Here is a 12,960-nt window from a genome sequence, read left to right on the forward strand (position 1 = left end):
TTTCACTTTGCATAGTAATGCTGATGAAATTGTAAATCTGGCACGCAACAACTTAGAAAACTAGATACAATGAAATCAGAAATTAAATGCCAATAGTTTGGACTATTAAGTATTTTCTTTTAATGTTCTAACAATTTAGATGAATATGCTACTCAATGCAGGGATTAGGTTTTATTGCAGTATAGCCCTGATTCTACAGAGACATACATGCTTGATTTTATGTACAGTGAGGATTCCCATTGACTTCAGTGAGAGTACTCATACTTAAAGTTAACCACAAGTCTTTGTTGGATTGGGGAGGGAGGAAGAAGGGGTATGCTTTGCTAAGAACTATGCCCATTTTATGGTGCTATATTAGGGAGCAATCCCATGAGGCACTGGGAGCCCGCAACTGTCATCAAAGGTAATGTGAGTTGAGGGTGCTTAGCCTTTCACATGATTGGGCCTGATATTCTGGAGGTGAAATCCTCACTCCATTGAAGTCAATGGGAGTTTTATCATTGACTTGAATGATGACAGGCTTTTACCCTTGGAGTCAGAGTCTGATGCCCTTACTCAGACTAACTAGTACCATATCCCACAAGTGATTCCACTCAAGTAAATGGAACTACTTGTGGAGTTAAAGTGCTACTTAGTGTGCATAAGAGTATCAGAATCTGGCCATTAATAATAATAAATTCAAAGCCTGCATCTGAAGACCAGATAAATGTAAGAAAAGATCAATAACATGCAACTTTCAGAGGTGAAAAAACAGGGAAGTAACTGTAAGATTTTAAAGCTTTAGCCAGCTTGTGGTATAGTAGTTTGCAAACCCAGAGACATTTTCAGTGCTTTGTATCTGTTTGTTCAGCATGATTTTCTAGCAATAATTTTAAGCAGACAATTTAGTTTCATTTTACAATTATAAAGCTGTCAGTGGCCATGGATTGATATCAGTTACATTATATCTATTAAGGCATATTTCTAAACAAATGCACAGATAAATATGGAATATGATGGTTGTAATTATGTCATAATTGTTATTCTATCAAGATTTAATTACTTTCTTAAATACGTTTTGCACAAATCTTTTTCAAAGAGCTGTCAGTATTCTTTATGAAATCCTACGCAATGCTGACAGTAAGGAGAACTAAATACCAGAACAAGAGTTCTGTTCCAAGTCAAAAATGAAATCAAATATGCTGGCCAAGTTCCACCATAAACCACCCTCAGAAATACCAGAAGCACACTTAAAGTGTTTATAATAGAATATTTCCCCCTTCCCGATTTTCTTGTCCCCCAGCAGCATTTTACATTAAGAACCATGCGACAGAAAGTCGTGGTGATGCAGAATAAATAACCATAATGTATCAAAAGCAGACAAAGGTGTGATTGATCTGTCTGGAATTGGCAGACTCTTTCGCTGCATCAGGCTGTTTCTTTGATCAATGAAGGTATAGCCTCTGACCCTTACAAAAATCAATGCAATTGATTGAAAAGGAAGAGACAGAACTATGAGAATGCAAGATAGTCTTTAACCTTCACTGTCTAGAAAGTTTTAAATATTTTTGCATGCATTTAACAGCTACAGTTTCCTATTTTCGTTTTTAAAAGATTTACATTTCTTCAGCCCAGTTTTGAAAACTCCTGTAACAAAGTTCTGGAAATAGTGTCACTTATTGTGAAGGTATGTCACAAAGGCATATCCTTTAAACAGCATCGTTCATGAAAGATACACACTGCTGTGCATCAGATTTTTTTGTATAAATTCTAGCCCTGATCGTGAGCAAACAGCCATGCAGATAGTCCAGTTAATTTCACTGGGAGTGCAGCCTAAGTAAAGTTGCTCAGGTTTTTTGCAGGATCAGGCCCGCTGAATGTTGCAACTACAGGGTGAAATTCCGGCATGGGAAAGTGGGACCTCTGGCAAGAAACAGCATCTTTAAACCCTTTCCTGAACGTCTGTCAATAGATACACAATATAGCTATCCAGGAAATAAAGAAAAGAGAAATTTCAGAAAATATATTTAGCTAATATTTTAAGGCTGTATGGGTCTCTGAATCTTATGGGATTAGCAGACTGTATCCCCAAATAAAGCCTATCAAAAAATTTAAACTCAAACTTTTGCCCCAGTGATCATGTGTTTTATTTACAGTCTGTGTTCTGTTTTACTCCCAGGCTATTTCTTCAGATTAGAGTAAAGCAGTATTAATATGAAATAATTAATAAAATCAGACTATAATGTGCTCTTCAATAGACAAAACAAACTAATTCACTCAATGTTTCATGCTTTTGGACTTCTTGAAAATGAATATATATATAAAATCTGTCTCACTGGTTATTTTGTTTCACAAATAATTAAAAATGAAAAGATTTTTTAAAAATTGAAAATATCAATAAAATCAAATGCCATTTAATATGGAAGAATATACTTTCAAAGTAATTCAGACTGCAATAATTTGTGCTGTCACGTATATTAATTTTAATTAAGGACAGGTAAACTGAAAAGGCAGCAAAAGGAGGGTAAAGTAGTAGTTCCTAAGTATGAAGAATTCTTGCAAACTTGCACAGAAAGAGTTGGAAGGTCGCTATTTCTGTGTAAGTTACTATTTTTGTGATTTTTTTTTTAATTCAGCTTCTGGTTGTACAGCTCCATTTTATGCAATTAAAATAAAATACATTATGCTTAAGTGAGAATTCTGATCACAGTGAGGGGAAACATTGTCAGTAAAAACAACATTAAGGGTGGGTGTGAGGGGTTTGAATCAAGGAAGCAACAGGATAGATTTTATATTTCCAGTTCATCTGGAATTTTTCTGAACTCTTTATCTCCTTGCTGTTCAACAGGAAGAGATTTCCTGAACAGCCATACAAAGGTATGACATACTGGTCACTCTCAGCCTTACTCTTAAACACTCACTCGAACAATATGTAAAAGAGACACACTGAGAGGCTAAACCGTAAGCCTCCACTGCTACGAAACAACTCTGTGTTTTTATATCCCGCTTGAAGCGCACACAGATTATAACAATTAAAACCTAGACACCACAGTCACACATTTGATATCACTTACATTTTCCCTTCCTTTTTAGGAAGATATAGTCCAATTCCCCTGCATTAGTATCTCTTTCTTGTTGTCGTCCAGCACCTCTTTCCTTTACATTGTGTGTGTGTGTGTGTGTGTGTGTGTACATATACATATTACACACACAGAAAAATCTCATTAATATTAAAAATCACATTTAATTTCATTGTCTAATCCTCCCTCCCCACTCCCAAAAAGATATCTCATACACGAAGGTACTTTGACATCTAACATCCATGTCCAGCCTCTCTGCTCATCTTTCCCTGCCCCCACCCCATAAGCAATAGTTGCGGAGGCATCTCTTTTTGTTTGTTTGTTTTTGTTTTTTTTTTGTTACTGCAACAATGGCTGCTGCACTCGTTTTGCTCTTTATATACAGACTGCATCTTTCCATTGTGGATGTGAATGCTGTCCCCTTGTGGATGATGCTCGCAGTCTAAAATGCTGCCTATGTTGTACTGCGAAGTAAAGCTGAGCAGTGTGTCTGTGTGCCCTTCCTCCGGTTGATTTTGGTGCCGAACGCATCGCATTCCTTTTTATCCCTAAAGGACAGTAGCCAGCTTCTTCTTGTGTCTTGTGCCACTGTTGATAGGGCCCATCCCTGTAAGGATATGAACCTGAGGTCTTTTTCCCCTCAAGACGTTAGTGGCCGTGTTGTCTTCATGTCTAAATCAAGGTAGAAACAAAGTAATTCCTGGTTGAGGACTAAGTCCCTTGGATCCCCGTCAAAAGGCAACTGTACTAAGCACTGAATCATTTTCTAGAATGAATCTTACTAAAAAGAAATAGGCAATTTTTTCCGTTTCTACGAATGAAATCAGTTGAATCACTGAATCAGACAATTGATCCCCAATAACAATATGTCTTGTATAATGATATTGCAGAAAGTTTCCTTGAGCATGCTCCAAAAAATGTGATCTCATTTACAAGACGTAGCTCAAGAGTGCCATACCCATGCTCCTTCAGGTGTACTCCCCTGTAACAGCTTCCCTCAACTTCCTTGCCTAAACCTTTTGTATCGAGACAGGAGACAGCCATTGAGTGCTGCTATCCCATTCTCATGCCTTACCCCTACCCTCCTATCCAGCCCCAAAATATAGCGAGCACCAAAAGGTGTTCTGTTAACTATGTCAGCACCTTAAGGTATAGAGCATATTCTGTCAGATGACACTCGTAGAGCTATATGGACTTATGCTGCACATCCTGCTTCTCCAACTGAAAACAGACCTGCAATTAAAAGGTGTGGTTCTGGGTGGAAACAAAGGCAATGCATACAGAGATTGATGTTACTGTGAATGTAATGGGGATTATTTTATTACTTTGAGTGTGCTGGTGGGAATATAGCAGTTTTAAGTAATCTGGAGTTCTGGATTTGTTTTGGTTCCCCCCACCCAACGTGTTAAAACTTGAACAAGAAAGATATACGACTCTTGCTAAGATATTTTTGATATAAAGCTTTCTGATCTTTTCAGAATTTGCAAAAAGAAAAACTCGTTCCATTCATGGAATTTTTGTCTATAAGCAGGAAATGTTCATCGTAAAATGAGAGCTAAAAGACTCTGTTTCAGAGGCTGAGACTGACAGCTCTGTGTTTCTGCTGTTGCACGTGGGAGAAAACTGGATGCAAAATGTAAAAAGACGAGGGAGATTTTGTGCAACTCCAATATGCATATAAAGGTATCTTGAAATAAAAAACTTTTTAACAGCTATTCATGGACTAAAAATAGTTTATCCTAGAGGTTGCTTCACCAGAAATGTATGGTCCCTAACTAGGTTGTAGGGGCAAGAGTTCTATAATATTGGATTAGTAGCAAGGGGTGAACAGCTCCCATCTAATTCAACTAGTCCTCTCGTATTTGTAATCTCCAAGGAAACAGCTGAGTTGAATGTTAATTAAACAGCGTTCTTTGATCCACCCAGCCACTCCCAGAGGCATAATAGTAATCATATATGGCAAATACATAATGGTATGTTTAAACGAATGCATCTAACCTTGCCATATTCACACTTAAAACATTTTTTTGCTGTCCCGCCTCCTTATCCCATACCATTTAAAGCCTAGGGAAAAAAGCTAAGTTAAACTTTGGTCCATCTGGAAGGCAGGGTGACAGGAAGCATAAATTCCTATTTAAGGCTGTATAAGGGTTAATGATTAGAAGAGTGGAATCAGGAAAGACCTTAAGCCCAGATCTATGACAGTGGTAATTGAGCTGATTGACTACGACATCTCATTTCAGACGACTATTGATTTAATTTAGTCTGTGTGCCCCTTGGTCCCAAAGGTGCTCCCAAGTGAAGCCTCAGCACTTGAACCTGGATACTTTCCCTACTCACCGTCTGGACATAAATTTACAAAATGTGCAGCCATTTAAAATTTTGACTCGTCCTCATGGTTTTACTCTAAAGTTTCTAATTTGAGCAGGTTAATGTTTTTAACTATTGAGGAGACAGAGGTAGAGCGTGTGAGATGGCACAGACAGAGGAGGAAAAACAAAAGATGTGGCTAGTATCTGCATCTGTTGTTTTTGAGTTGCAGAGCTAGCAAAGGCTTCTTTTTGGAGGCTGTCCACAAAGCTGGGCTATCAGGAGGCAGTTTGCTGTACACGAACGTTCAATTATTAAAATAGTAGATGTTTTCCCACGTGTGATAGCCATAGCAAGGTCACGACATTAATTTATCCAGGGTATTGTGGGTAACTATACAGAAAAAAAGCATAAAGGGCACAGATGCTGGAGCAGCAAAAAATGGATGGGTCTGAGCAAATGGAGATTAAAAGGGGATGACCAATCTAATGTACGTATAGCAGTAAGAAGCTGGCATCCGTCACAGACTATTGATGACAATAAGTATTTTAAGCCATGCTGTGAATGAGTTAAATTTTTTTTAATACCTCAGTAAATGCTAAACTGAATGCTATAATCCGGTGGTTTTTTTTCAGTTTTCCAAATCTGATTTCAGTCTTGCTTTTGTTGTCTCATGCTTGGCGTTCTTTTCTCGCTTGCTTTCTCTTCTGTGGGTGTGTGCCTCTCTTTGAGATTACAGACTTAACTGTTTCCTAATTGTCTACTTTTGGTTTATTAATGATGATTGGTCATGAGTTGGTGTACAAGCTGGGTTTAGATTTCGTACCATGATGTTTTTGCTTTCTGTAGTCTGGGGGTTTGTAGTGTTTTCTCTGGAACTTTTCTGCGAATGGATGCCCTTCACGTTTGCTGCCACAGTTATGTTGCCAAACTGCTACCTTAGTTGGTACTGCAGTGTTGCACTGCATGTTGGGATCTGTCCGTGTGGGTAAGCTGAGAATTTCTGCAGCACCAGACAGCTTTTAGAATTGGCTTGAGAATTGTGTGCTGCTCATCCCTCTTTTGTAAATAATTTTTATACTACAAATCACTGTGTAGTGGTATTGTCTGGTAAAATAATTGCTCATGTAAAAAGGAAACGCTAGTGAGTTTATTACGCTGTGTGTCATGAAAGTACCTTGTTTTAAGAACAAAGGAACAAGGTAAAAACACACACCGAAACTCTGCTTTATGGATTTCATAGTCTATAATACAAATGTGCCTGCATTTCAGCTAACAAAGCTTTGTTTTATACTGTGTGTATAACTTACAGGTATTGTGCATATGTATAATACATACATTATACACTGTACTATATACACACACATACACACACACGCAGAATACTCTAGATAAACGACACAGAATATATAGATCAATATATATGTATTATGAGGTACTCACATGCCCACTATTCTGTATATTGAGTAGTATATATTGCTTCTGTTCTCTCTCTCTCTCTCTCTCTCTCTCTCTCTCTCTCTCTCTCACACACACACACACACACACACACACACACACACACACACACACGCTATTTTGTATAAGGAGGTCTAAAATAAAGAATGACTAATGTCTTGTGAGGCATTGATTTAAATCCAGCAATTTATGATTTCAACACCGTATTGGTGATTCAGATCTTGGCAATGATTTGGCTAAAATAATATAATTCCTACCAAGTGAGAGTACAACTAGTTTTTAAAAAGCAATCATTTGGATTCACATTAAAATTAGAAATTTTCATTTTCATTATTCAACAAAAAATAGGAGAAAATTCTGGATCCCAGCAGCTTATGTCCTTTGCATCAATATTTATTCAAGCAAAGGAAAAAAATGAAGAAGGCGTAGAATGAACTCTAAGACTGTTAAAGAATTGCTGGCATTATTTCTCCCTACATCACGTGTGAGCCTGGGTTGCCTGCTATTCCTGAGGCAGAGGATCGAGGATGAAAGTCTGTGTGTCAGAGCCTGTTTTCACAACTGCATTTGGAGATCTGTCTTATTGATTAGGAGAAAAAGGGGGAGGGAATAGGAGTGTGAGGTGAGGGGAGGACCGACTGACTACTGGCTTATTGCAGCTCAAGACATTTTCTTCCGGAAAGATGTCAAACAACTGAGACACAGCAACAGAGGAAGTAGAAAGGTGGAAAAATAAGAAGAGGGACCCTTTGGAAGAAATGAAGGCATTTCTTATGAGAGCCTTGAGGCTTTTTTTTTTTTTTTATCCTTCCAACATCTGACCTGCAAGGGCTAGAGTGACAGCGTCATGCAAATGCTGCAGTCCAGCAGGTCTGAGAGAGGGTGGATGCTAGACAGTGAGTTAATGTTAATGATGAGTGCAGTGAAAATACCAGCCGATACCACCCCCTCCACACACAACCGCTCTGAGTCAGCATCCGCTGCTTTGCCTTGCCTTTTTGTGTGTGTCTGTGTGTGCGCGCATGTGTGTGTATGTGTGTGTGTGTGTGTGTGTGTCTGTGGCTGTGTGCGTGTGCGTGGAAGGTAAAAGCGAGTCAGTCAGTGAGAAGCAAAGGTACGTTTGAGAGCAACTAAAAACTGACTGATTTCCATCTTCAGAGCATCAGATGTATTCCCTAAGGAGGATGGGTCTATGTGATGGGGGTGGTGTAATTATGTTAATGTCATATTTATAGAGGGGAGAGATTTTTCATTCTAATTATTGGTTTGAAAGCCGTGGTCAAAAATTGCTTGGAAAACCATGCTCAGTTTTTTTTTAAAAAAAGCATGGAATGAAATCTAGGGAATGCTTGGATTTTTTTTTTTATTGTTTCATTTAACTAGTTAGTGTCTAAGGCATAACTGATTGAATAGTGCATACCAAATGACAAAGAAAAGCTCCTATATAATGTTGCATTATATCACTGACCAAAATATTTAAAGTAATCCAAGATGTATTGAAATCTGAGGTAACATTTGGAGAGAAGAGTGAGGGAGGGCAAGAGGGTAGTAAGGCAGTTAGCAAATATTTTCTTCAGCATAGCTTTCTGTACAGCTTACTTGTAAATGGTTGATTCACCTGTTCTACTAGCATATATTCTAATTCTTTCCCCCCCTTCTTCTCTTTTTCCCTTTAAAGCTGAACCGCTTCCTGAAGAGCACTGAATTTTCTATACCAGATTCTACTTCAGTGGCCAGGACCTTTATGGCCACTGATTCTTTTGCTCTGGGTTCTGAAAAAACATCGTGGATCCATCCCTAAAGTAGAAATGTTCTTTTCCGTCCCGCAAGCAAGGCTAAAGATTGGAGGAGAATGAATGTGAATCTAATTCAGGATTGCGGTCGTGCCATTAAAAGTTTTCAGCTTCAGAACAAAATGATTTGGGAAATATGATCAGTTTTCTTACTCTATCAACAATGTTTAAAAGTTGTAGGTGGTTCAAGTGACTTGACTCAAATAACGACAATCTTTGCATGTCAATAATGGCTACAGTTTAAGGAGTGAAAGATAGTTTTGAGTTTGGAAAAGAAGAAACTGTTAATATCAGCCTGTAATGGGATTAAATGTTGAATATGGGGAAGAGGCAAAAAGCAAATAGATGCCCGAAAGTTATCCTTGCACTGAGGATGGGTTTAAAGTGCTGTATATCCTAGGGCCCACCTTACTGAAGAGGTATAATGGGGAAATATTTCAATTAGAAACCCATTAACAAGCATTTAATCCTTCTTTAAGGCATTAGAGGAAATAGAATAAAACATTTACTGTACAAATCTGCTGCAAGCAGACTTTAACCCATTTATAGACTTATCCTTCTGATGTATTGTACTATGGCTACTCATGAGTCAGGATAGTAAAGATTTTATTTGTACTCCTTTTTTCCAAAGTTGTGGAATCTATTCTAAGAAGTGTCTTGATCAATCAGCTGATATTATTGTTTTGAATGTCTGTGTGTATATTGTCTACTTATTTGATCTTTTCCAACCCCTACTTGAAAAGGTGGGTTTTTTATACAACAGCAACAAAAGTTTTACTGAATGTAATCTTGACGACTAAGTGATTCAGATTATTTGAAGAAGAATTCTACTGGATCATATCGGACTTTTCCTAGTCCCTGAGACCCTAACTTGTGAGGTTTTTTAGCAACAATCACAAGTCAGGCTCTTGGGACCTAGGCGGAGGGGAACCAGCAGCTTTGGACTTTATTGATTGTTTATCTGCAATATTAACAGAACCAAAGGAGATTTTCTTATCTGGGGGAAAATATTTATTTCAGATGTTAAGCATTAGTGTTATGCTACAAAAAAATTGCTGCTATGTATTGTACAATATAAAGATTCTACATAATTTGTATGTTTGGAAACCTATATTGTAGTGGATAACATGTAACATTTCAAATTAAAATTTAAAATGAATGACAGATATCTACATAAAAAAATCAAGTACTGAAGGATAAATGCACTGTTTTCAACCATAAGTTGCTATTATGGATCCTTCTGGTGGATAATAAAACAAAACACATTTCCAGATGTATTGCTATAATATTTAATGAACTTTTTGAAACTTTACAAATTATATATTGATCTGTGAGGCCTAGCAAATGCATTCATACTGTTGTCTTTGGGGTAATAATCTGAGCATGCAAGAAAACTGTTGCTTCTTTTTTCCTGTAAGGCTGTGCAGAGATTCCTTTATAGTTGTTACTATTTCTCTTAGTCTATATAATAATACAATACAGGTTCTCATTTGGTGTATTAACCTCTTACTCTGAAAGAAAAGAGAAAGCTGGTGTCAAATTCATAATGCTGTGTTGAAGTCACTTTGCACACAGAACTACATACTTTTCATCTACTTACTGTATCTCAGCAGAGAAGACCGGACACCAGGAATTAGGCTCAAACTTTAGTCTCTTCCCTCACTTTTTACTTTTCACTTATAAAAACAGACTAACTGTTGTGTTGTCCCCATATGCTGAATACTTCAGTGACTTCAGCATAAGATTTACCAGGACACAGCTACTTTGTAATGTCTATCACTCCTAAAGTGCTGAACCAGAACACAGAACATTTGACTGTATTTCTTAATATTTTATAAGTAGTTTGGTCCTGATTAATTTTTGTTTGTTTCCTGTATCTAACCCAAGATGGTGCAGCACCCTGTTAATAGTGTACTAATGTCACACTTCACTGATTGAAACAAAGGCTTTACTTAGGGCAAGCATCTAAACAATTTGGTCATTTTGAAACTGATATTTTGGCTCCAGTTTATTTTTCCCACGTATGTGGGAGGAATTGTGTTTTATTGTAATGCTATTGTTAAAATAAATTATTATTAAACAGAATAATTCAAAGTTTTGTTGTCCTATTTTCTTACAAAACAAACCATGCTTTGTATAGTTTTCAATCAAGTTACTAAAACTACAGTTAAAGCTTTACTTTAAAAAAAATTCTTACCTATCCCAAAGATGACACAGTTTCTAATAAAGATGAAATTATTTTCTTCATAAAGCCATCAATCTTGCATGCTCAGAACACTCAAGAGTTGCATGGAAACATTTGATCCATCCTAGATGTACTAGTAATTCTTTTAAAGAAAGGTGTATTGACCTATGATGGTTTCTATTTATGTAATCTGAGAGGAGTAGATCTAAATCTGAGTACGCAAAACTAAAATATCAAACCAGGGTGATGCACTGATGAGGCACTTCGGTAGCAGTTGACTTTATTATACATAATAGATTCTCTGACTTGTTTTAAAAACAATATTAAAGGTGTTGATCAGGTGAACAGGTATTCTGCCCTGATAAACTATATAGTGAGATCTAAATATATTGTGGGTGGTATAGACATGCTGATATATAATAACTATGGTATTTAAAATATGCATAACATTTTCCAAAGTACAAATCCTGATTATGCTTCATTTATCAGATAAATAATGCACATATATGTATACATGAGGGATCTGTAGTGCATTTATGTATAAGCACAATTTTCTTGAATGTGATTAGTTCATATCTAATTTGTCCATGTCTGTGATTCATTTTACAATTATCCTTAAGTGTAAAAAAAAGACATTAGATGCTGCATTTTTCACCTGTCTCAGTCATGAACTAATAACACAAAGATTCCAAATATTTTCTGTAAATGACAGTGGTGATCAAATGAATCCAGAAAATAACCCTGTGTGGCTTATTTAGTGTTACACCAAAAACATGAATCCAGTGAAGGGGGCAGAATACTGGATCTGCAGTAATTGCTTGAACTCTGATAGTATAGTTGGTATTCTATACCCACTCTATTCACCACTGGCCCTTGGAAAAGGGAGAAAAAGTTAGAGCACGCTAAGCCTTTTTTCCTATTCAAACAATGCCAAACTAAGAACTGGCACATGTTAAAGCCTTCATAAAAATATATAGCCCAGTCTTTTACTCAGGCAAAACATCCATTGAGGTCAGTGAGACTTTTTGCCTATGTCCAGACTGCATGATCAAGCCCGCAGACAGCCTATAGAATGCAGTCTTATTTATACTTTGGCAACATGTATTACTTCTCTTTATTAGCTGCATGGCAGCAAACAGATCTTTTGTGCTTATGATTTATATATCAAAAATGTATACACACACACACACATACACATTATATATCTATATCTATATCTATCTATATATAGATATATAAATGTGTATTCATTCATGTGTCTGTTACCTTTTCTGTTGCAGTATAATATTTTCTAAATGCTATATAATATGTGATTTTGGGTAATCAGCTCATGCTACAGCTTTAAAAAAAAAAACCCTCTAGCAACAGAGAGAGAGAGAGAGAGAGAAAATGATGTGTGATGCATACAAAAAAGGAGTGATATTAACAATTCGATGAATTCCTAGTTGGTAGACCAGACTGAGCCAGACGCATATATTAACGGCTGTCTGCTGATGATGTGAGCCTGCTCAATGCGGTGGAAATGAAGGATCACCTAGCCCCTGACACCAGCTTATTTGTACGTTTTAATTTTAAAAAGGAAAATCACTGTTTTACATAAACATCTTAACCCCTGCATGATTTTCCTCCTTCCTCCCCTTTTCCTTCATATTGTTTGCTAATTTACTGTCAACTTAAAGTGCTGTTTAGCTGGAGCCCAACAAAAACATCAGTCAAAAAGCAAGGGGAAGTATTAGCTTTTCTTTTGTCTGCCATGTACAATTGGGTTATTATCATGATAATCATATATTTTCACTTTTAATCTTAATAGGGGGGACACACATTTTCCAGAATGTCATTTTTAAGCATTTTCAGTTTCAACAAAGACAACACTTTTCATGTTATACCAAAATAAAATGTGTTTATGGCTCATGCCAAGTGTAAGTTGATCAGTACCATTCATTAACCCGAAAGTCCTTAATACCTTTGTATATATAGTGTTAAATCTACCAGTCAGGATTCCTTTCCAAACCTTATAAACTTTAGGATCCATTAATATTGTCTAGAAGAATGCTACATGAGTCTGGGGAATTGCAGTCCAGGTTAATTACCGTTGGAATTGGAGGAAAGGATAGTCTACCTTAAACTGTATCACAAGAATCTACAATTATTACAT

At 36.8% G+C, this 12,960-nt stretch overlaps 1 long non-coding RNA gene across 2 annotated transcripts in view; it reads left to right on the plus strand.

Annotated features, from left to right (window-relative positions):
• The window catches only part of LOC117888955, a 329,393-nt gene extending 318,679 nt beyond the window's left edge, over positions 1-10,714 (plus strand). For both annotated transcript variants that reach the window (XR_004648389.1, XR_004648388.1), the window contains one exon: positions 8,506-10,714. This is a non-coding gene — a long non-coding RNA (uncharacterized LOC117888955). The remainder of the gene's footprint in view (positions 1-8,505) is intronic.
• The last annotated feature ends 2,246 nt before the right edge of the window (positions 10,715-12,960 follow it).

The sequence above is a fragment of the Trachemys scripta genome, chromosome 1, assembly GCF_013100865.1.
Source record: "Trachemys scripta elegans isolate TJP31775 chromosome 1, CAS_Tse_1.0, whole genome shotgun sequence".
NCBI classification, from domain to species: Eukaryota; Metazoa; Chordata; order Testudines; family Emydidae; genus Trachemys; species Trachemys scripta.